A 21,538-nucleotide genomic window follows, 5' to 3' on the forward strand; every position below is an offset into this window, starting at 1 on the left:
GACGCATGGGTAGTACGGTTGCAAAGATATAAGCGATATTAACATTGCATGTTTTCCTTATATTTCGTTGCATGCGGTAACAGCAAGAGAACCCCTATGCTGAACGAAACGAAAGACGTTTCACGTCAAACAATATTTCAAATAAAGAAGCCTGGAAATACACCTTTCTCCTAAGCCATTGTTTTCCTATTTCTGCTTGCGCAAGTCTCCACAAAGAGGGCGTTGTCACGTAATGTATATTTCACGTTGAGCTCCTGGTGCTTGATGTGAGGACCGCTTTTAGGAGCTCGCAAGAGTTGGAGTTTCGGCTCGTTGTTATTGCATTGTTAAAACCAAGTGCGTGAAAACCACAAAGTCTCAAAGGTGAAAGAGGTGAAATTCTCATGCCTATCCTTGTGCCTTTGTTGTTTTCGTGCTCTTAGTTTGAAAATGCTTTTAAGAGACGCTTGCCGAGGACAACGTGAGCTCAGGCTTTCTCATTCACACCAAGAAGTCTTGTTTTTTACAAGCAACGAGAAGCGTTTCGCGGTCGCCTTAACACCTTAGGAAGGCGCTAGTTATATTGAAGGAAAGCGCCTGTACATTGGCCGTGTTGTCTGTTTATTAACTACGAAAAACTGGAAGTTCGACCTCCTGAAGGGAGGGCCCTTACAAAATCTTGGTGACGAAAAACATTAAAAATAACAAAACAACAAGAACGTTTCAAGGCAAGGCCGTGTATATTGAAGGAAAGCAGAAATAAAGAAACAATAGAGTAGAGTATTTACAGAAAACTTAGTGGTAGCCCGTAATCCGTGGTCAATATTCGAACAATATAGATATTCCGCTGAATGGTGAAGCGACCACAAAAAGAACACAGGTACGCAGCAATCCCCTATAAGAAAACAAAGCGCTTACATTAATGTTCCGAAATAAATTGGAAGGTCACTACTCATGAGAAAGTATCAAAGAGCATTAGGAACTAATTTATCTAATAGGGGATATCTGCTGTGAAGTTCTTCATTACTTTATAGTACGTTGTGTTATGGACCATCACCTCAACTGGTCCCAGCAAACGATCTTCTACAATTGGTTTGATGTTCTTTAAGAAACGAGGATATTATTGCTATTGGACTAAATGCTGTAACGTATTTCCCCACGAGAACGCTCCCTCGAATCGTCTTTCTTTAATTTAAAATCATTTCGTTTTACTGTGCTTTCAATATACGCGTTAACAAAACTTAGTAGTACCCAGCAACGTTCCCAATCCTTTATCACAACGATATGCAACGGACGAGCGCAAACATGTAAGACTTCCACGTGCATTTGCTCACATCACATTGCAATCTTTGTCACCGAATACTTTACGCAGTGAGCAATCATCGTAGAGCAGAGACACATTCTTTAAACATACATGCTGTCGATCAAATTACTCATGATCACTCTGAAACCTTTCTCGAGATTACTAATCAATTTGGGGCAGAGAGCCACCGAAGGAGCGGTTACGCATTCGTTCTCCGCTTTTTAGATACCAAACACTTCGAATATTTCCGTGACTGCCTGAACAGTGTTCTTAAAACACCCATGCGCTACAACACTGAAGTGAATGCGCACCTACAGCAAAGATTATTCGAATGGTCATGTGCCCCCAATGCCTTAGCCGCTGTCCCGTGTTTTGTTAGGCGATCACTAAGGATGCGGGTAATTTGGCCGTTGTTGCATTTCCCACAAGACGCCGCAATCATGTAAACCACTTACGTCGTGCCCTCTACAACGAATACATGTGCGTAGGGTCTCCGTCACACTTCTCTTGAGTGGTGAATTGGAGGATAAGGCCATCGTCTTTAGCGTAACAAAAAGCACACGCCAACGCCGCAATGGCGTCCCACATGGTCCGGCCACATGCTAGTTCCATGCGCTATAGGACAAACATAAGTGGAACCGAGCAAGCAATCGCGAGGTAGCAGCTGCATATGCTCGCGCCGTCCACAGCCGGCCACTCGACCACTCTGTACAAGTGTGATTCATACTGTATATTTACGCGTAGACTTAATTAGGAGCTACTGTGCATGTAAGATCGTGAAATAGAAGTGATTTTGCCTGTTTGCTACTTCACTGTTGGAAATCTCATCGGCCACAATTTTTTCTCGACGATGCAATTGCGCTCACACTACTCAGTTTTCAGCCCTGTATAACGAAGCTTCAACGCCATAATCGCAATGTGGGGCTTGTCGATCCGTGACTGCGACCTTCCAAGCGCTTAGTGAAGGTGAAAGATAAAATGTTTACTTACTTGATGCGGCATTCTCCTCCTTAAGGTACCGTTCTTACCGTCCAAAATTATTTAAAAAGAAAGATGAAAGAAGATAATATTAGCTGCGCCGCATTTATGGGCGTGGCGGCTGCTTGGAGAGTGTACTGATGCCCGCCATTAAATAGCTAATTACAAAATCAGCTTTCAATTTTAACTTTGCACATGTGCAAACTAGAACACTGCAATGCGACAGCGCAACATGAGCTTGCTAGCTGTAGTATAAATGCGGAATGCGGTTTATAGTACAGGTAGTAAGTATAAAATAAGAGACAAGCTTTCATTACTTCACTGGCTACTGTCTGCATGTTGTACCTAACAGCACATATTGCGTGCTTACGCACAGATAAAGACCAGCAATGCGTAATTGTACGGTATCTTGCCAGGAGCGATCATCCTTTCACAACAATACGATTTCTCACGAATATGTTGAAGAACAAGTAGGTTTCTAAACACTAAGAAAGTAGCCTTTCTATGCTTAGTGATTGTTTTCGCCTTTACAACCTTAGCATGGGCCTGAACGTTGTAATAAATAGTTATTCATTTGCTCTCGTTAAAACGTTGTAATTTCGTATTAACGTCATATATGGAGAGCCTAGCTAACGAAAACAGTGGCAGTGGTTATAAACTCATTTCAACATCGTTTAGGACCTGCTTCATGAAAGACCACTGATTCCGTTACGTCGATAGGTACAATGACTCATTGCCGACCTTGAGCTGTGCGTAAGCACGCAATATGTGCCGTTAGGTACGACGGGGAGAGTAGCCGGTGCAATATGCGAGCTCGTCTCCTATATTATGCTTACTATGTACTATAAACCGCATTCCGCATTTATAGTACAGCTAGCAAGCGCATGTTATACTTTCGCATTGCAGTGTTTTAGTTTGCACATGTGCAGAGTGAAAATTGATAGTTGATTTTGTAATTAGCTATTTAATGGCGGGCATCAGTATGTTCTCCAAGCAGCCGCCACGCCCATAAATGCGGTGCAGCAAATATCTTCTTTCAGCTTTCTTTATAAATAATTTCTGGTGGTCAGAAAGGTACCTTACAGAGGAGGAGAATGCCGCATCAAATAAGTGAAAATCCTCTCTTTCCCCTTCAGTAAGCGTTTGAAAGGTTGCAGTCACGGATCGACAAGCCTCACATTGCGATTATGGCGTTAACGCTTGTTTATACAGGGCTCAAAACTGAGTAGTGTTAGTGGAATGGAGGCGTTTTAAATTGCCTCTGAAACTTCGGTTGTGACAAACACAAGCGCTGTTTAAGGTATTGCAAGACAAACTTTCATAAAGGATCTTGCACAACTGCACCCAACGAACCCTACAGTTAAGCCTCTGATATGCATTCTTTCGGCACCATCACCTACACGTTTGTCAAAAAAATTAAGTGAGGAATTCTTTGAGCATTGCTGTGAGGCTTTACGTTTTGAATCAAAGCTGATGAGCAAAATAGAACAAGAAATTTAAACGAATTTCAAATTTGTGTGATACATTTTATTCACTATAACTTACAAGAATGCTTCCTTATAGTATATAAGAACCTGAGCAGAAAAGACACTATAAATTAGCCTCCAGAGGAACTCTTGATGTCGCTTTGAAGCGGCGAGTGAACTTTGCTATGTACTTCACTCAAACGAAGTGTAGCTTCAACAAATCGCGTAGCCTTCTTTTGCGCCCATGGAATTTCGTCGATGCCGGCACATCTCAAAACTGCTTGAACGAAGCCTAGCAACTGCCCGAAAGCAGCCGGATACATAACGTCCTTTGCCTATTACGCACACAAAGAAAGCACCAAGGCTTTTTTCCAGTGATCTGTCCGGTTGCAGCTTCACGATTTCTCAGGCTCTTTGCCGCATACCAGCTGCTTCACGTCGCCCCATACAATGCACAGGCCAAAGATGTCCGTGCGTGGAACCTGGCAAAGATAAAATTAACAAAATAAAGTGGAACTTGATGAAATGAAGCGCTGATAAATTTCACTTGCTGGAGAACTACAAATTCATAAAAATATTTTATCGACAAGCCTCGCATTGCGAGTGCGGCGTTAAATCTTCATTATACACGGCTCAAAACTGAGTAGTGTTAGTAGAATGAAGGTGTTTTGGATTGCCTCTGAAACATTGGTTGTGACAAAACATTTTACTCACCGCTAAAATTAGGGCGCTTTTTACTAGCATTGGCCGCAGGAACGTGTAGACGCCTGTGTATGGTGGCTCCGCTAGAGATGGCAGCGTCGCCACTGTTGGTAGGATTTTCCTGGGGCGTATTACATTATCTTCGGCAGTGTTTGAAAATCTCAACTCACTTTCGAAGGCGAGCTGAAAGAGAAAAGTTAGAATTGAACTTCACGAACACCTATTATAGTGCCTAATCAGAAAAACTTCGTGGCTTTTGTTTTTTTAATTACAGTGGTATTGTGGGCCAGCAAGAAAAGTACAAACGAGTTTTATATAACGTGCGCGTCGACTGTGGGAATTGGCGGTATACAGTATTTTTCCTCATTTTCAAGGTGCACTGCGAAGAATGGAGGGAGCAGGCGCATTTTACCCCCACGCGCGAGGAGCAGGGCGGTTCCTTCACCGCCAGTGTTGCGCCTCCTCGCTCGAAAATGGCCACCGACGCGAACCGCGAAATTCGGCGCCAACGAGCGAAAGCTGACGAGCGCAAGACGTCTATACCGGCGTAAACCGAACGGCGAACGAGAGGAGCAATTCACAGCCATGGCAGCAAGAGCAACACTCCTCCCTTCTCTATGGCCAACTTTCTCGGTCGACCACACAACCCGAGTCAAACAGAAGCTACATAGAGAACTTGACCGGACACTAATGCGAAGTTCAGAGCTCAATAGGAATATCTGCGCAATACACTAAAAACGTCGCTGTTCGAAAAATAGTTCTGAAACATGTAATGAGCAAAGACGTTAGAAAATAATTTGCTTACCCCGCTATTCCAAGCAGGTGAGTGCCTGCAGTAAGAGCACCATCCGGCCGCTGTGTTGTAGTTCGTAGTGAGCGGCGTCGTGTAACGCGACAACTCTGGGCAGTCATACTCGGTGTTCTTGCACCTACCGCGCGGCACACCACGCAGGTCAACCGATGTCAATTTGCTCATAACGCTGTTCCTTCTTCGCCACTTTTGCCATCACAGAGCGAGCACTCTGCAAAGTACACACTTGAAAGGCAGGCAGACACGAAGCAAAAGTGCATGCTACACAGCCAATAGCTCCAACGGCTCCGATATCGTTTTCCTGCCAAAGTTACCGATGCGAGCGCCACCTTTCAGTGCCTTTGCATGAAAAAAGAAATGAACAAAGAAAGAAAGCACTAATCACATCAGCAAATCACAAGCGAGTAACGGCCACGTCTCGCGGCTCCCTTAGGGATGTGTATCAGGATTTATATATGCGTGATGAGGAGAAGCGCGACAGGCGGCGTGAGCATTTTCTTAGCCTGAGTTTTCCGGTTCTCACGCAAGGAATATTGCGTCACGCGTAAAAAAAAAAAAAGAAAAAGCAAATGTCGGCTTTCACAACCCGCGTCACGCTTGGGTGGAGAAAACAACGCGTATGTTGAGTCACGTGGTGCTCCAAACAATGTTGTTTACGACGCCAAGGAGCGCGTTTCACGCTTACTATGCGTTAAAATATTCAGATTGTATAAACCACGCTCTCCTAATTTGTTTAAAAAAAGTGTAAGCTAGAGCTTCAAGTTCCCTCCATCCTCTTTTCTCTCCTGATATTTCTTACGTCGATAAAAACCGACCTCAAGCCTAAAGGCTATCGAATTTCAAAACTGAGCTTCACCAATTAAAGGTTCGTCGGCGTCATCCGACCTCTAGGCAAGTACAATGAAGGCTACCGTCACAAGCAACACGTGTCCGACCTGCAAAAGATTATTCCTATGTTTTGTATTGTTTCACCGTGAAATAAAACAGCAAGCAGGGAACACTCGTTAATAACTTAAAATGTCCTATTCAGGATGATCACTTTTAAGTTCTATGGAATTTTTCAATATCAGCTGTCACAGATCGCGTAATTCTTGTGCTTGAGCTAGATTATTCAGAGAGGCGGACATTACTTGCAGGAGAAATCGAAACGCATATTCAACTGATTCATAATATCCACTATTTATTTTTGAAAGAACTACTAAACAGCACATATTCAGATTTACCAATTGTAGCCACTGAGCTTGCAAGGCATATCCACTTAGAATGAATCTCATAAATGACGCCAGTTTGGAGATATGCACCATCCAACTTGCCATAAAAATGCACTGTTGTTCCATTTACTTTTTCAACAAAATGTCTTTTTTATCCATTGAAACACAAAAGTAACTGGAACGCCCATGTATTTCGTTCCACACTTTGGAAAATAATATATCGAGGCTGGTGTCATCCTGGAATTTTATTTCAAATGGATACGTCTTGCTAGCTCATTGGCTACAATCAGTTAATTGTAATTTGTGCCCTAAAGTAAATAATTAAGTCAATTAGTGAATTTGTTATTACTTTAATGTGTTTCGATTTCTCATGCTAGTAATGTCCACCTTTTCGAATAATCCAGCTCAAGGACAAGAATTATGCTATCTGCCACAGGCGATATTTGAGAATTCCATAACACTTAAAGATGATCAGCCTGTATGTACCTTTAATTAGGAAAGTACTTCGGCTCGTTGACCTTTACGCATGCTTTCTTAAATTTGCGTGGCGTTGCTAACACAGAAATATGTCGTTTTATGGGATCTGCGGTGAATGGCGATTTGTCACATTATTCTCGAATCTGATGTGCAAAAAAAAAAAAGAAACTACAGGAATTGCTCTCTAACCGTTTAAGCGCACGTAAAACCAGGAATGCTAAATGAGGCGAAGGGAATCAACAGAGCAAACGTGCCCGATCGGCCTCGTAAAGCACACCCGGTGAGAAAATATTGCAGGGCACGAGGTCTGAGAAAAAGCTGAATATCTCCGCAACCTCACAACGCAGCCTGGTATTTGCACTTCGGGCCTCGACTAGAATATGCTAACAACATTGTAGTATGCAGTTTTACTAGCTTCTGCTACAGGCTGCTCGGGTACGTTTTCGGAGATCCCGTGGTTCGTAAACGTTTTCCGCCGGGCGTACATACCCTATCACCACCTTCGGAAGCGCATATCAGCCGTTCATTGTGTTCCTGTGAGCTGTTTCATTCTTTATCGCTTACTTCCTTATCTCGTAGGAGGTTGGCGATTATAGAAAACGGTGGCGTTGTTTTGTCACACGGGAGCGCGAAGTGTCTGCGGGGAAATCTTTCGGCGTTTGCATCGGGTATAGCAGGGTCGGGATTGCCTCGTTGTTTGACCCCGTTCAGTACGCCTCGTTAGCGCATTGTTCCGAGGCGACGGTGAGGATTTACGCTTCTACGCGGTGCTATCGGCGGTGCTTAATTCTAATGGCTGCAGAGTATTCCCACCGCAGTGTCTGTAATTTCACCGCCGCATTAAAAAAATAAAGAAAGAAATGACCGCGTATTCAATCTCTCGCTTTCTGCAAGACTTGCGGCAGTAGCTGAAAGACAGTTAAGGTTTTCCTCAACGTTTCGCGATACTTAACCAAAGGTGCCTTCGCAACGCATTAAATTTAATACATTATGCAAGCACCTTTTTATGTACTGCTTGTTGGGCGAGTTGGCATTGTATCCTGTGGCGCGGGGTGCGCTTTTAAAACAGACACAGAGTAAGGCACACCGATAAACAAACGAGAGCTTATTCTTTCACTGTCTCATAAGGAAACCCCAGCGCAGCACACCTTCACAGTTGCTGACCTCTCAACCACAAGCGATTCCAGGCAAATGTTAGCTCAACGCCTCAACAGGAAATATGAGGAAGCAGTCTCTTGCTTCCGCATTTGTGTTTTTCAACAGAGACGTAAGATGCAAGAGGCACATAGAAAACAGAAATCGTGGCTTGTGGTGTCGCTGGTCCTCCTGGCCAGCGCCGGCCAGGAGGAGCTACGGAAGTTTGAGTGTACGACCGGAATATGCCGACACCGTGGGGAAGGAAGGCCACGAAGATGACACGACATTTGAAACGATAACAGACGAGCGCCTGTATGAATGTCTGCGTAAACAAGATGTTTTCAGACGTGCGGTCAAACTCTCTTATCAACCAGGCACGTTGCGAGGAGCGCATGCATTCTTGTGTTGTAGCATCCCGGTGACGAGTCGGGTCACAAGGTGGACACATGTTTTCTAGCTTAGCGGTGAACATTGCGGCTTGTGCTACTGAAAACTGTTTCCACCCTTCGACAGGCTGCTTCACAAAGGTTGCTTGATGTCGGTGCGTGATGTTTCAGAGCTGGTTGCCTATATAGTTTTCAAGGAAAACAGTGAGCAAACAGAACTTGGGCCTGAATCTTTTGCACATGTTCTTCCCGCGCAGAATTTTTTTGCTCCAATAGTTGTCATGTGTACTGCCACGTGTGTTGCATGTCACATTCCGCAGAACCACATTTCATTCTCTTTGCAGCGGAAGTTACCAGAAAATAGGGATGAAATAAAGCGAAGCTTTTAGTTTGAAGTAGATATAGGTATCCTACGTTTCTAATGACAGAGCTGCTATTGGGGCTCCATTGCGCAGACATGCAGAACAGTGCTCAGTGAATGAAAGCCGATACCCAAAGCGCATGGCTGCCGGTGCTTTTTGAGCAATTGGTGGACACTGATGACAAATAGCTGATACATTATGGTATATTATGAAAGCGATGGTCTTGGTGACGCATGCTGGCTGTAGTTCGCCCCCCCCCCCCCCTCGCCCCAGCGATGATCCAGCCCTCACCGGTGGCTCAACAACACCGGCCGCCATGCGCTCCCAGTACATCGCGTTTGAATCGCTTAGCATTATAGCGTTGGATTCATAAATTACAGTCTGAGCTTAGTTTTAAATGTTAGTTTTGCAATACTTCGTATTACAAGGACACATAGTTCTTTTTTTTCTTTTTTGATAACGCTATAGCTGTCATGGACAAGACTCCCAACCTCGAACTTTTGACAATCGCAAAACATCACGTCATAAATTTTAAGCCAGTCTCCGCAGCTTTCGAAACAAAGCACGATCCTGCGGCTCAATTATAATGCAATAGGTTGACCAAGACCGGTAGTGAAGGTAAACGCAATGTGTATATTGAGCTCCTAATTTTACTCAAGTTGTGCTGCATAAATAAAGCTACGGATACGTGTTCACTTCGCGCTACTAGTCAAGATCATGCTACGGATACGAGTTGCAACGACAAATCTCGAAAGTTCACTCCCCAGCGGTTAGTATAGAGCAGTATCGAACCGAATTTGGCCATGCTTTGCAGTGGTTAAACGTTATTTAGACTATAACTTGCTGCGAAGAAAGTTAATAATAATAACCTTCCGATGCTGAAATTTGGGTTATTTTGGCTAGTATAACGCAGCAATTCGTTCTATCTGTTGGACTTTCTGGAAGATACAAAACATATTGCAAAACAGCACATTGCCAGAGGAAGAGTAAATAAACTTCCAAAAAAGATACACACAAGCATACTTTATAGCATCGTTGGCGCACCGTTATATTATGTTCTCAATTGAATCCACACTGTAGCACGTACGGAAAAAACATATTTACAACAGCGTAGGACGCCAGGTGGCGTCGAGCAGTGCAGACGCGCTCTCAACGGCTCCGTTCAACTGACAATCAACGGACAATCCCCGAAATCGGACCAGATAAACCGGAAGGCATAAGAATGTCGCCGATACCAAGTTTTTGGTGATGCGAACCCCGGTTCTTCCGAAATCGAAGATCATCGCCTGCACGCTGACTCGCCACGCTAACACTGACAACTGGTACCACGTGGCTCAAGAAGCCCGTACGTGGTCTAACCGCTACCTGGCGAGCAGCGCACCACCCCATGTGGACCCGGACCAACCAAAGACAACAATGCACATGGACCAGGACTCCGAAAGTCCAATGGTGGCAGTCACGAGTGTTGTTGACGACTTTCTCTCGCCTGACGAGGTGAATTACGAGGAGTCCGCCATCGACGCTGAGAACGCCGAGGACATCAGAAAGCAAGGTCAGTGGCTAATTGCATTATCACTACGAACGCGCAAGAAAATCAGAAAAGAAGCGCGGACCGCCGAGTCGAATGGCGGGGTCAACAACCCCAGCCACGAGGCAGGGGTGGAGCAACGCGCCGGGCACGCTCGGCGCGTCGCGCTTGCACAATGACAACGGGGACGCCCTAGCTCCAGAGGAGGAAGCTACGGGGCCCGTGACGCAATACCACCTACAGGAGAGCGAGTTATGAGGCGACGCACGGTGGAAAGGGGCCACCCACGCCAAAAAGCACCCCCTCTACCCAAGAATGACATGAAAATCATTATTAGACCGAAACCAGGACTGCGGGTTCAGGAATTGCGGACGCATAAGGCATCCAGAGCCATTGTCCAGGCGTGTAGCGGACCTGCAAACATCACAGGAGACGATGTCTTGCTGCGGATACGGCCGGGCTCTAACATCGTCATAGCAAGAACACCCGAAGAACGAACAACGCAACGAATCCTGAGGATCAACGAGCTGTAGTTGTGAGGCAACATACATTCTGTAAACACATACATCTCCACGCCCGACAACCTCTTTAAGGGAGTCATACACGGACTGGAGCCTGGAACTACAGAAGACGAACTCATCAACAACCTAAGAGTGCGGACGCAAGGGTTACGTATACTATACGCACGTATGGTTGGCAAATCGAGGACAGCAGTGCTGACGTTCGATGGCACTATCGTGCCACGCTACGTACATTACTACGGTGGCGAGACGCTATGTATACTCTACCAACCCCCTCCACAATACTGCAAGATATGCCAAAATCAAGGACATAGGAAGGATGTCTGTCCAACACCAACTATCAAGGCTTGTGCGAAATGTGGCCTTCGCTACCCACCAGCGGACCATGAGCGTGAGCCCAAGTATGCCCTGTGCAGCGGAGCTCTCCTACAGCGGCACCAGAGTGCACCAAAAAACTGAAGCGCGTCCCGCTAACGGGAAGACCACGTATGAGACAACCCAACCACCTCACAGGAACCCCCAAGAAAAGGTGGCTCAGTTCGGACCGAGAGAACTCTGACTCGCGGGAGAGGACCCGCTCGCCATCCAGGTCGACCTCCCGAGGCCGATCCAACTCCCGGGGTAGAAAACAAGAGGAGAAGCAAAGCGCCAACCAACAGAAGAACAAGAAACAATCTCCAAAAAAAGAAGGTGACAAAAACAAGGTGAGCTGGTCAACAATAGCCTCCCAACCCATACCTCAAACAACTGCACAGACAACGCGCCAAGAACGAGAGCTATAACTCGTGAGAGTTCGCTTAGGGGACTTAGAGTGTGAAAATGCTATACTAAAGCAAATGCAATCGCAGCAACAGAACACACAGGCTAAACCGGCACAGTCAGAGCAAGCTTCGGGGCAAGCTGTACCAGCACCCGAAAACCGCCCTAAATTACAGGGAGAAAGGCTAACGGTCGAAACACTCAAGACACAAATCCAAGAGACTTTCCAACAACTATTCCCCCCCATAGCAGAACAGATCACCCAATAGGTGCCAGCCCAAATAACACAACTAACGCAACAAATTACTGAGTATGAAGTGAAGTCTGACAAAAAACTCCAGGCTCTGCAAATTGAAATCTTGAAAACGGTCCGTAAGCAAATTACCGGGGCTAGCATTAGAATGAGAGCCGAGAAGCCATACGCCAGACCAGGGCTAGCAGCCATTGCACAAGAAAGCAAGCATGCCTAAACATAAACCAACTATAACAGAAAATTGCGAAACCTGGCAGTGGAATTTGCGTGGATACCGACGAAAAAGGAGACTTTTAATACAGCTGGTGAGCTCACAGTCAGCTACCAGCTGTGATAGCCCTTCAGGAAGTCGGATCCCCTCCAAACCTTCAGGGACACGAGGTGTACACACACCTGGATTCGGAGAAAGCAATAGTGACTTTGGTAGCGAAATCGATTGACGCAATCAAACACGATCTTCTACCGACACGGATATTAAGCATTTACTAATAGAAATCATATATAAAGGCCTGAACAAAGATAGTGCCTTTATACTAAACATTTACAGTCCACCAAGCCAGAGAAAGACAAAGTTTGACAGCCTCCTGGAGGAAACTGCCCGCCTGGTTAAGGGAAGACAACTGGTCATAGTAGGTGACTTCAACGCCAAAGATCCTAGTTGGGATAACCGAAACAGGACGCTAAGGGCAGAAACATTCTGGAACAAACGGAACCACTCGACATGACAATTATAACGGACCCTGCAGTGCCCACTAGACAGGGCAACAGTGTGAGCATGGACACCAGCCCTGACCTCACGATAGCGCAGAATTATGAAGATGCGCAATAGATAAACACCCTAAATGATTTACGTAGCGGCCATTACATCATCAGCACCACAATTCGGACTGGGAAAATCAAACGACACATAGAAATAGCCAAAATTACTGATTGGGTGAAATACCGCCGGATGCAAAACCAACAAAGCACCACAATCGGTGATTTAAAGAAATGGTGTGAACGTTTAACAATACAAAAGCATAAAGTCACAAAAGAACTAGCCCGCACATTTGAGATACTTGAGATAGACCCTCACGTACTGCATCTCTCGGAGGCACGCAGAGGACTAACAAAAGTCTTGAAGCGACAAAAACAGAACCGGAAGCTAAAAGTATGCATTGCAGAAATCACCCGCAAAGCGGAAGAGTACGCACCACAACTAGTTGCGTCCAAATGGGAACGCTTCTGTACTCCCTTAATGACACATTGAGTACCGCAAGAACTTGGCGCATACTAAGAGCAATTATGGAACCAACCAAAGCCAAGAACGAGGGCTGTAAAGCGGTGGAACGGCTAATCCATACGTACCCAAGGACGGAACAAGAACCTTAAGAAGAATTATATGACAAGTGCTTCGGAACCGACCCATCTCCCCCACCCTGCGAGACCAAACACGGGGGAGGGGGGGGGGCTCACCATGAACTCAATGAACCCATCTCCATCAAAGAAGTTAGAGCTGCCATAGCGAAAATGACCCAAAACACAGCGGCAGGCAAGGACCGGATAACTAACCCCATTATTATAAACCTAAGCGATGATGCTTTACAGGCACATAATACATTTATAAATGAACATTGGCAACAGAGTACTATTGCAGGGCAGTGGAAGCATGCTAAAATAGTTTTAATTCCCAAGCCTGGCAAGAAATTAGCAATTAATAACCTTAGACCAATATCCCTAACTTCCTGTCTGGGGAAACTATTTGAAAGAACAGTCAACTCTAGATTACAAAACTAATTCGGGGACAATGAACTCATTCCAGACACTATGTTTGGATTCAGGCCCAAGCTCTCACCTCAAGACATCCTCCTGCAGTTGAAGGAAGAAGTCCTGACAAATATACCAAGATCAAGCGAACACGTTGCCATGGCCATCGACATAAAGGGAGCTTTTGATAACGTAAGCCACCAAGGAATACTCGATGGCCTGGCTGAAACAAACTGAGAAGTGCGGATATACAACTATGTTTGCAGCTTTTTAAACCAACGAACCACTGAGATTAAATTTGGCGCAGTAGAAATCAAGACATTCAAGGCACCCAGCAAGGGCACTCCCCAGGGCGCAGTGATCTGGCCAAGGCCAAGGCCGATGATAGGCCTTGCAAGGAAACTACAAGCCAACCCGGGTATCCAGCATGCCTTTTACGCGGATTACACAACAGTCTGGTGTGTCACCGGGTCGCTACATGAAAAAGAAGAACGATTACAAGCAGCTGCCTGTGAAATCGAGTTGCGTGCGAGCCAGCGGGCTGCAACGCGCGTCCGAGACAGCGGAAATTATACGAGCCTGGAAAGGCAAAGGGAATCGTAACGTCCCGACGGACCCTGCCGTTAAACTGGAAATCAGACTTGTAAATGATGCAATACCTGAGAAGACCACAATCCGGGTACTAGGCATGTGGCTACAATCAAATCAACACTGCCAACACGGACTTAACCACTTAACCTCATCAAGATGGCAACACAACACGTCGCAAGAATGATAAAGCGGGTAGCCACAAAAAGGACGGGGATGAAGGAATCAGACACCCTTCGCCTAATCAGAAGCCTGGTGGTTAGCCGCTTCATTTACAGCTTGTCGTATTACCAGCTAACGAAAACAGAGAGGAATGCGATCAATTCGTGCTTAAGGAAATCATACAAGATCGCCCTACAAATTCCGCAATGCGCCTCAACCTAAAAACTCATGTCTCTCAGGATTCATATTACATTCGAGGAACTGGCAGAAGCTCAACTGATAACTCAAAGAAACAGACTTGCACAAACGAGCACGGGTAGGAAACTCCTTGGCAGACTCGTGTATCACGAGCTTCTAGAAAAACACAACCATGCCAAACCCATCCCCACAAAAATCAGAAACAGCATCAAGGTGGCGCCCTTACACAGAAATATGGACCCAACACTACATGCAGGCAGAAGAGAAGACAGAGCTGCATACATTGAGAAAACGCACGGAGACAAGCCAAACTCCCGCTTCGTGGACGCAGTAAGATACCCAGGCAGGCAGAAAAGAACGGTAGCTGTTGTCACTGACTACTTGGGCAGAGAAATCACTAGCGCCTCCACTCACAACACCACTACCGTGGAAGCAGAAGAAATCGCAATAGCCCTTGCTATCAAAGCGAGGGAACCAAACCAACAACAAATAACCATCCTATCAGACTCTCAAGCGGCATGCAGACGCGACCTCAGGGCACGAATATGCCCCGCAGCCCATAGGATTATACGAGAAAGAAAACCCCGAGCCAAATTTCACCTTTTATGGGTACCCATTCATGAGGGAATCAGGCGAAACGAAGAGGTTGACAGAGTAGCTAGTGCGCATGCTACACACCACGGGTGCTCACAGGACGCCTCTGACGACCTGATACCGACTGACAAGAACTACTCTGCAATTTTAAACTAAACTACCACCCCCAGATAAGAATCTCAGTAAGGTCGAACAGCTTATATGGCGAAAGCTGCAAACCTATACATATAACAACCTGCACATTCTCCATAAAATTCATCCCGGAAGATATACGGATACATACCCATGGTGCAAGGCCACGCCTACCTCAGGCCACATCTCATGGACATGCACGGCATATACACAAAATACAAACACAGAAATTATTGAGCATACACAAGGGGAGGCGGCGCTGTGCAGATCACAGGAAGAGGCCCAAAGGGCCATCATCCGACAAGCAAGACGGCGCGCGGAAGCCAGTGGGGCCCTTGTCTAGGGGCTACACCCATTGAGCGTTTTGTTCTTCAATAAAGTTGTGGTTGTTGTTGTTCTTCTTCTTCTACAACAGCGTACTAACTGGTTTTGCATATTGACGAGGACATGTCACCTTATTTCGTAATACCGCAGTGTTTATTCGCATCACCAAAAAATATCGCTCATGGACTGTGCGCTCGAGATATTAGGAAATGAGAAAGAAGTATGCGTCACGGAGCCAGGGACATAATTTATATAGCGTTTGGTTCGTGACTGCTATTTGATGTTGTCATGCCGTCTTCACGTGATATGTCCAACTTCACGCTTGGCTGGTGTCTCCTCTTATGAGCAGTTCCAGCCATAGAACTTTATTGTAAGTTGGCGCCCACCCGCCGTGATGGCTAAGGAGCTATGCTTAGCGCTGCACTGCTAAACCCCTGTCTCGATTAACTGAACTTCCCTGCTTATCGGAGACAGCAAGTGCGCGTGAACGAATCTGGGAAAAAAAATCAAAAGCCCCTTTTTTAATTCAAGATGGTTGAATGCCACGCTACCCAGATGGCCTCTATATATCTGCACTGCATTACGCGCGTCCCGCAATGCATTCTCGGCTGTCACCATGGGCAAGCCGTGTGTGCAGCACACGGCACAAGAAGAGGCTGCCGTACGCGAACGTAAGTGCGAGCGCAATCGCGCTCGTAAGGCCGATCGTGTGTGTCGGCAACGGCATGCAGAAGCCATGGGGGAGACGCTTGTGCAGTCGAGATGCCTACTGGTCTTGTGATCGTCAGCGTGTACATCAGACCGAAGACGTCTCGTTGTGAAGCGGAAAGGTTCCTGGCAAAAACGATGAAAGCCTAAAAGCCACATTGTACACCAATCCTCGTGTGCGGTGACTTTAACATTTATGTGGCGAAAGAGCACGGCAAATGGTTCGAGAGTAGTTTCATGCTAGATCGCTACTCATTGAAACTGAAGACGCTACAAAGACCCACGACGCAACACCGTTCCTACATTGATCTCACGCTTGCAAGCAGGCTGTGTCACGGTATATGATGGCAGAGCCTCTGACCGTTACCACAGCGATCACAAGGCAATACTGTGCAATTGTAGAGTCGTCCGTGAAAGTGTGAGTGTGTGAGTGCAATCAACGGCTACATGATGTAAAAGAAAGGCTATGCAACTTAACGAAATGTCTTCATTCAACTTCAACGTTCAAAAATACAATCCTAAACAAGCAATCAAATCACGTATGCATAGCGTCGGGTCGCTCAGCATTTCTAGGATTCGTTGCTTGGACGTTGGCTTTGGACATTGACTTTGATTCAGTTTGCATTGGGTGAATGCTTCGCGTTCAACCATCTTTCTTTAAGAAAGGGGTTTTGATTTTTTATTACGGGCCGTGTTAGTAACTTGTTTCTGACCCCTAACGCCGACTTATGTACACAGGCTAAGGTTACTCTTTATGACTTTTCACTAGTAGCCAGTGACATGTGTGGAAGATAAAATTTTCTATCCAGGACAGCACGCAGCACATGACCGCGTAGCTTTGTTTAGTCTACTAGGTCCGAATTCGGAAACATTTTCTTTGGTAAGTGCTCTTTGGCATTGGCTGACCGTCTTCTCTAATAAGATATCAAGCGTCCGGATTAGCTGGAATGTTCTCTTGCGAACAATCCTTACGTAATAGCTTTTTGTGAATATGGGCCCTGTTCTTCTTCACTCTTCTTATAGTATATACAGAGATTTCAGAACCATCGTAGGTATATTTTGTGCTAGAGACGCTCAGTCTCATTAGCCGGACCTCCACGCAGACTGCACAGACGAGAGGCATCTCCTCTGCGTCGGTTGCGATGGGGAGTTGCCGTCACGAGAGCTTATTCAGGGGTAATTGGAAGGGCTGACAGTGCTGCGTGGCGTGTGTGCGGCTGTGAACAGAACCTATACCAACTATAGTACCATTGCCATCGATTTTACATATAAACACGATAAATGTCCAATGCATTACGGCGACTAGATGATCGTCCACTGCCCATACAGACGTTCTTGGTACACCGGCTCCACCGATTACCGGCCCGGAAGGCAGTGAACGCACTTTTGTGAGCTTTGGAATCGACTGGCTTGTGCGGGCGCCTTTGTCAGCGTGGTGCCGCCAAGTGCGAACATTCACCTTCTTCGTCTCTCTCTCTCTTCTTTCTATTCACCTTTTACACTTCGGACCTTCTGCTGCACCTTTCGCGCATTGCGGATGTAAGATAGATCAAAACCTAATTCACTGCTTTCCAGTCGTCTTTCTATGCCCTTAGCGTAACCCCTGGATAACAATAAAAACAGAAGACACCCTTGCTTCAGCAACTTCATTATGAAGATCATGATGAAGTTGATGTTTATTGACATTCTATTTAAAACTGGGCGATGACAAATAGTGACCTTGCGTGCTTGATTTATTTAGGTTTAGCAACATCTACCGCATTCTAGCGTTCTAACTATCTGATCTTGATCTTAACTTTGGTTTTTAAAACCCCTTCACTATATTGCACCGCTACCTACACTTGCAACAACTTCGGCTCTATCAATATCTTCCTCGATCTTTTCTCCATCGGTACTCGAGACATATCTTAAATATCTCGACTGCTGACCAGTTAATCGTTGCATCTTCCTTGCATCGCAACCCTCCTGGAAGTCGACCATTCCGAGCAGGTCTCGCTGTCTGAATATCTCGGCATTCCATTGCGATATGCCGAGTTGTTAACGGGTTCTTCTGCGGCTCACACATGCATCCTCCCGTAACGCAGCGTTTCTCCGGTATGCTTTTGTCCTTAAGCAGCCAGATATGGCCTCATATATTTAGCCACTCCCATCTGCGCTGCCACACAAATGCCCCCCCCCCCCCCCCTCGTTTCTTTCTCGTACACAAAATACTCCGCCAGAAAGTGTGATCTAACAGCTTTCTGAAATTTCCAGGTGAAAGCGACTTCATGGGGCGTTGTTAGTGGAAACTCTTAAACCCATACAGTCCTGTTCTCCGGAAGTCTAGGTAAAAAAAAACTTAGTACTCAAATTTGTCTCTTGTTATTACTATTGTCCTATTGTATATTATGTGTTGCTGCTGTTGTGGATTCTATTACTTCGCAACATTGCTTTGTGAGTCGTCTTACGTAGCTGCTGTGTTCTTTTACTGATATTCAATGCAGTTTTCTCTGTATCTATTGCAACGAACCTGTTTTCTATACGATCTATGTGCATACACGTATACAGCAGAATATGTGCACAACGCTTTTTGTTGTACACTGTTGTACACATGAAGCAAGGAGTAGGCGGTACCGTATTCACCCACCATCATTTTCTTTTTATCGTGTCAATAAAAAAATGTACTATTTGTATCAACTCAAGATGCAGTCGCGTATCATACTCACTTGGTCATGGAAAAGGAAGCCGTAGATCAAAGCAGCACTGCAGTAAGTGTTATAATGTAACGCTAGCTTCGATGTAGGTGACCAACGCGACTTTTGCGCTTTCGTCAATTGTGCTGTCATCGTAGTCACCGTGCGGTTGTTGGGCGCTTCTTCGCCTTCTTGATGTCATTGTGACTGTCGTCATCGTCGTCGTAGGGTCAGCTGCCATTGTTTTCCATCGCACTTATCGCTCTTCTCTGAGTGGCCCTCGACAATTTAACATCACTTGTCACCCCCCCACACGCTCGCTTGTCACATACCCGCACCGCCTGCTTAGACTTTAGAGACGGCTGAAGAGGTCGCGCTCATGCCTCCGCGATAGCTCTGCTTCTCCTCCGCGTGGATAACAGCGAACCCCCATAAATAATAAACAACAAGAGCGGGAATAATCCCTGAGGTCAAGAGTTATTATCCGTGGTTCTCTATCATTAGTTTCTTTACGAAGCCGAGCGCAGTTAATATCCGAAGTGATCAATAGCACTCTATCTTTACTACGGCCTTAATCGGAAGCAGGCGGAAAAATCAATTTCTCGCTTTAACTCTTTGCCCTCGATCTTTGTCGCGCGCTTCGGATGGAACATTCCTATCAGGGCAAAAAGCAAGAGCCACCCGGACCCTTACCAGCTTCCTTCGCAGATCCTCGTGGGGAGGAAGTCGGCTTCTTAATCCCATCTGGAACCTTCACCACTTGGCGGCGCCTCTAATTGATCAAAGGATGGCGAGTCAAGAGCACAAGACGAAGCGATGAGGAGGGCGTGAGTTGAGAGAATCGAGCCTCAGGCTGCGTAACTCGCTTTATACCGGTCACACCCACCGAAGTTCGGCCGCGTCGGGTGTACGAAAGCGCTGTGCTTAGTTGAAATCAAAGGCCAAAGTTATAAAGCAATGGATTGAGAAGTTAAGGCAAATAAGATAAGCGTCAAGAGGCAGCGAGCGAGGGGCCGAAAGAGAGAAAAGTAAGGCAAAGAAGCTGAAATAAGCTTATGCTTTGACCCTGAGAGTTCTAGAAAAAAATTAAGGCAATAGGAAGAACAGAGAAAGAGCGAGTAAAGGAACAGTGCATAATTTCTTAGATGTGGAAGAACGAAGGAAAAAGCTTGACAAAGAGGAGGAAGAAGTAGTGGTGGAAGAAGAAGAAGAAAGAGGGAAGAGGAGTGGGCACGGAGAGGTATGGTACGGGAGGGGGGAGGCAGAACGAGACTACCAAGGCTGGTCGAAGAAAAAGAAGCATAACTTGCCGTTCTGCAAGTTTTTTTGTCGCGCTAGGACGATAGGGGACCCGAGAAACGCAATGTGAATACGTTATATTGTGTTTTCGGTGATGTCATTTGATTGGGTTAAACCGAGAAGCTTGCTAGACAGGAACAAAAAAAGAAAAGCAGATGACGAGGTAGCAACAGCAGTTTGAACGCGAGAGAGAGCTGGAAAAGAAGTGGAGAGGCACGAGAACGAACATCTTGCGTTTCCCCCACTTGAAAGGATCTCAAATATTCGTGCCCCCGCAGCATTAAAGGGCGCAAACGTGAAGTTACTTACACGAACATTTGGGCTGCGGAAAGGCGGGCCTGTCTTGCGAAAGGGGCTTTGGCGCAGGCGCCCCGTTGAGTAATGACCTCGGCGGACGCTTCGCCGTATCGACGGAGCTTACGCCACCAAAACTTTTTCACCGTCTCTATATAATTTCTTTTCCTTACTAGCATTCGTGATCTTCCCGAATCGAGGTAACTAAAGCGAACAGGATTACGCCAGAATTTATTGGCTATCTTGGTTTAGCTTCCCGTACTTGAATTACTTGTAAGTGTAACGAACAAATCACATGTGAACGTACAAAATTCACTCAAGTTATATTTTTGGATGGAGGCTGCTGATGTTTAACAAGCGAACAAGAACCACGACTCTTCATGGACTCCTGGATAAGCTTTCCATAAAGAGCCCAAAAGCACTTATCCATAAACCATTTCCAGTGGCTTTTCTGGTGCTCAACGCCAGACGTGCTCGTATACCGTAGTCCGGTAGTTATTTCTAGACTCATTAGTACAAGTGAACCGTCTAGCACGGCGAATAGTCATACAGGTTCGAACAATAAAAAAAATTATCTGTAAGCTAACGACGCGTGCGCGCCGCTTCACGTATGTGTTTGTGCCAGGTCATTCGCTGGGTTGGCCATAGAAATCTCTTTTATTAGAAGTTCGTCCACTCAGCGTTACCGTGGTGACCTGCTCTTATTAAACCCCCCGCTCCACTACCCCATTTGAATGGTTTGCTATTTCGGTGAAGAACCGAAAGAGAAGTAGTTGCATAATCATACGTTAGACACGTGTGAAGACGTGGTCGATCGGTAGGCCGAACGGGGGAACTATAGAGTCAGTAAAAAGCATGGCGACCTGCACATGAATATTATCTGAAACTGTCTGTAATGTGGCCTGTTCATAACAAGGAAAGACGATAAGCAGTGGCTTTTGCAAGATT

At 45.9% G+C, this 21,538-nt stretch overlaps 1 long non-coding RNA gene across 1 annotated transcript; it reads right to left on the reverse strand.

Moving 5' to 3' along the window:
• Positions 1–3,793: 3,793 nt before the first annotated feature.
• Positions 3,794–6,303, reverse strand: LOC129384779 (uncharacterized). The gene is made up of 3 exons (XR_011894650.1): positions 5,234–6,303; positions 4,441–4,611; positions 3,794–4,208 (listed from the first exon to the last, which is right to left on the reverse strand). It is a non-coding gene; the product is annotated as an uncharacterized lncRNA (long non-coding RNA).
• Positions 6,304–21,538: the final 15,235 nt, after the last annotated feature.

This window comes from Dermacentor andersoni, chromosome 5 (genome assembly GCF_023375885.2).
Source record: "Dermacentor andersoni chromosome 5, qqDerAnde1_hic_scaffold, whole genome shotgun sequence".
Classification (NCBI taxonomy): domain Eukaryota; kingdom Metazoa; phylum Arthropoda; class Arachnida; order Ixodida; family Ixodidae; genus Dermacentor; species Dermacentor andersoni.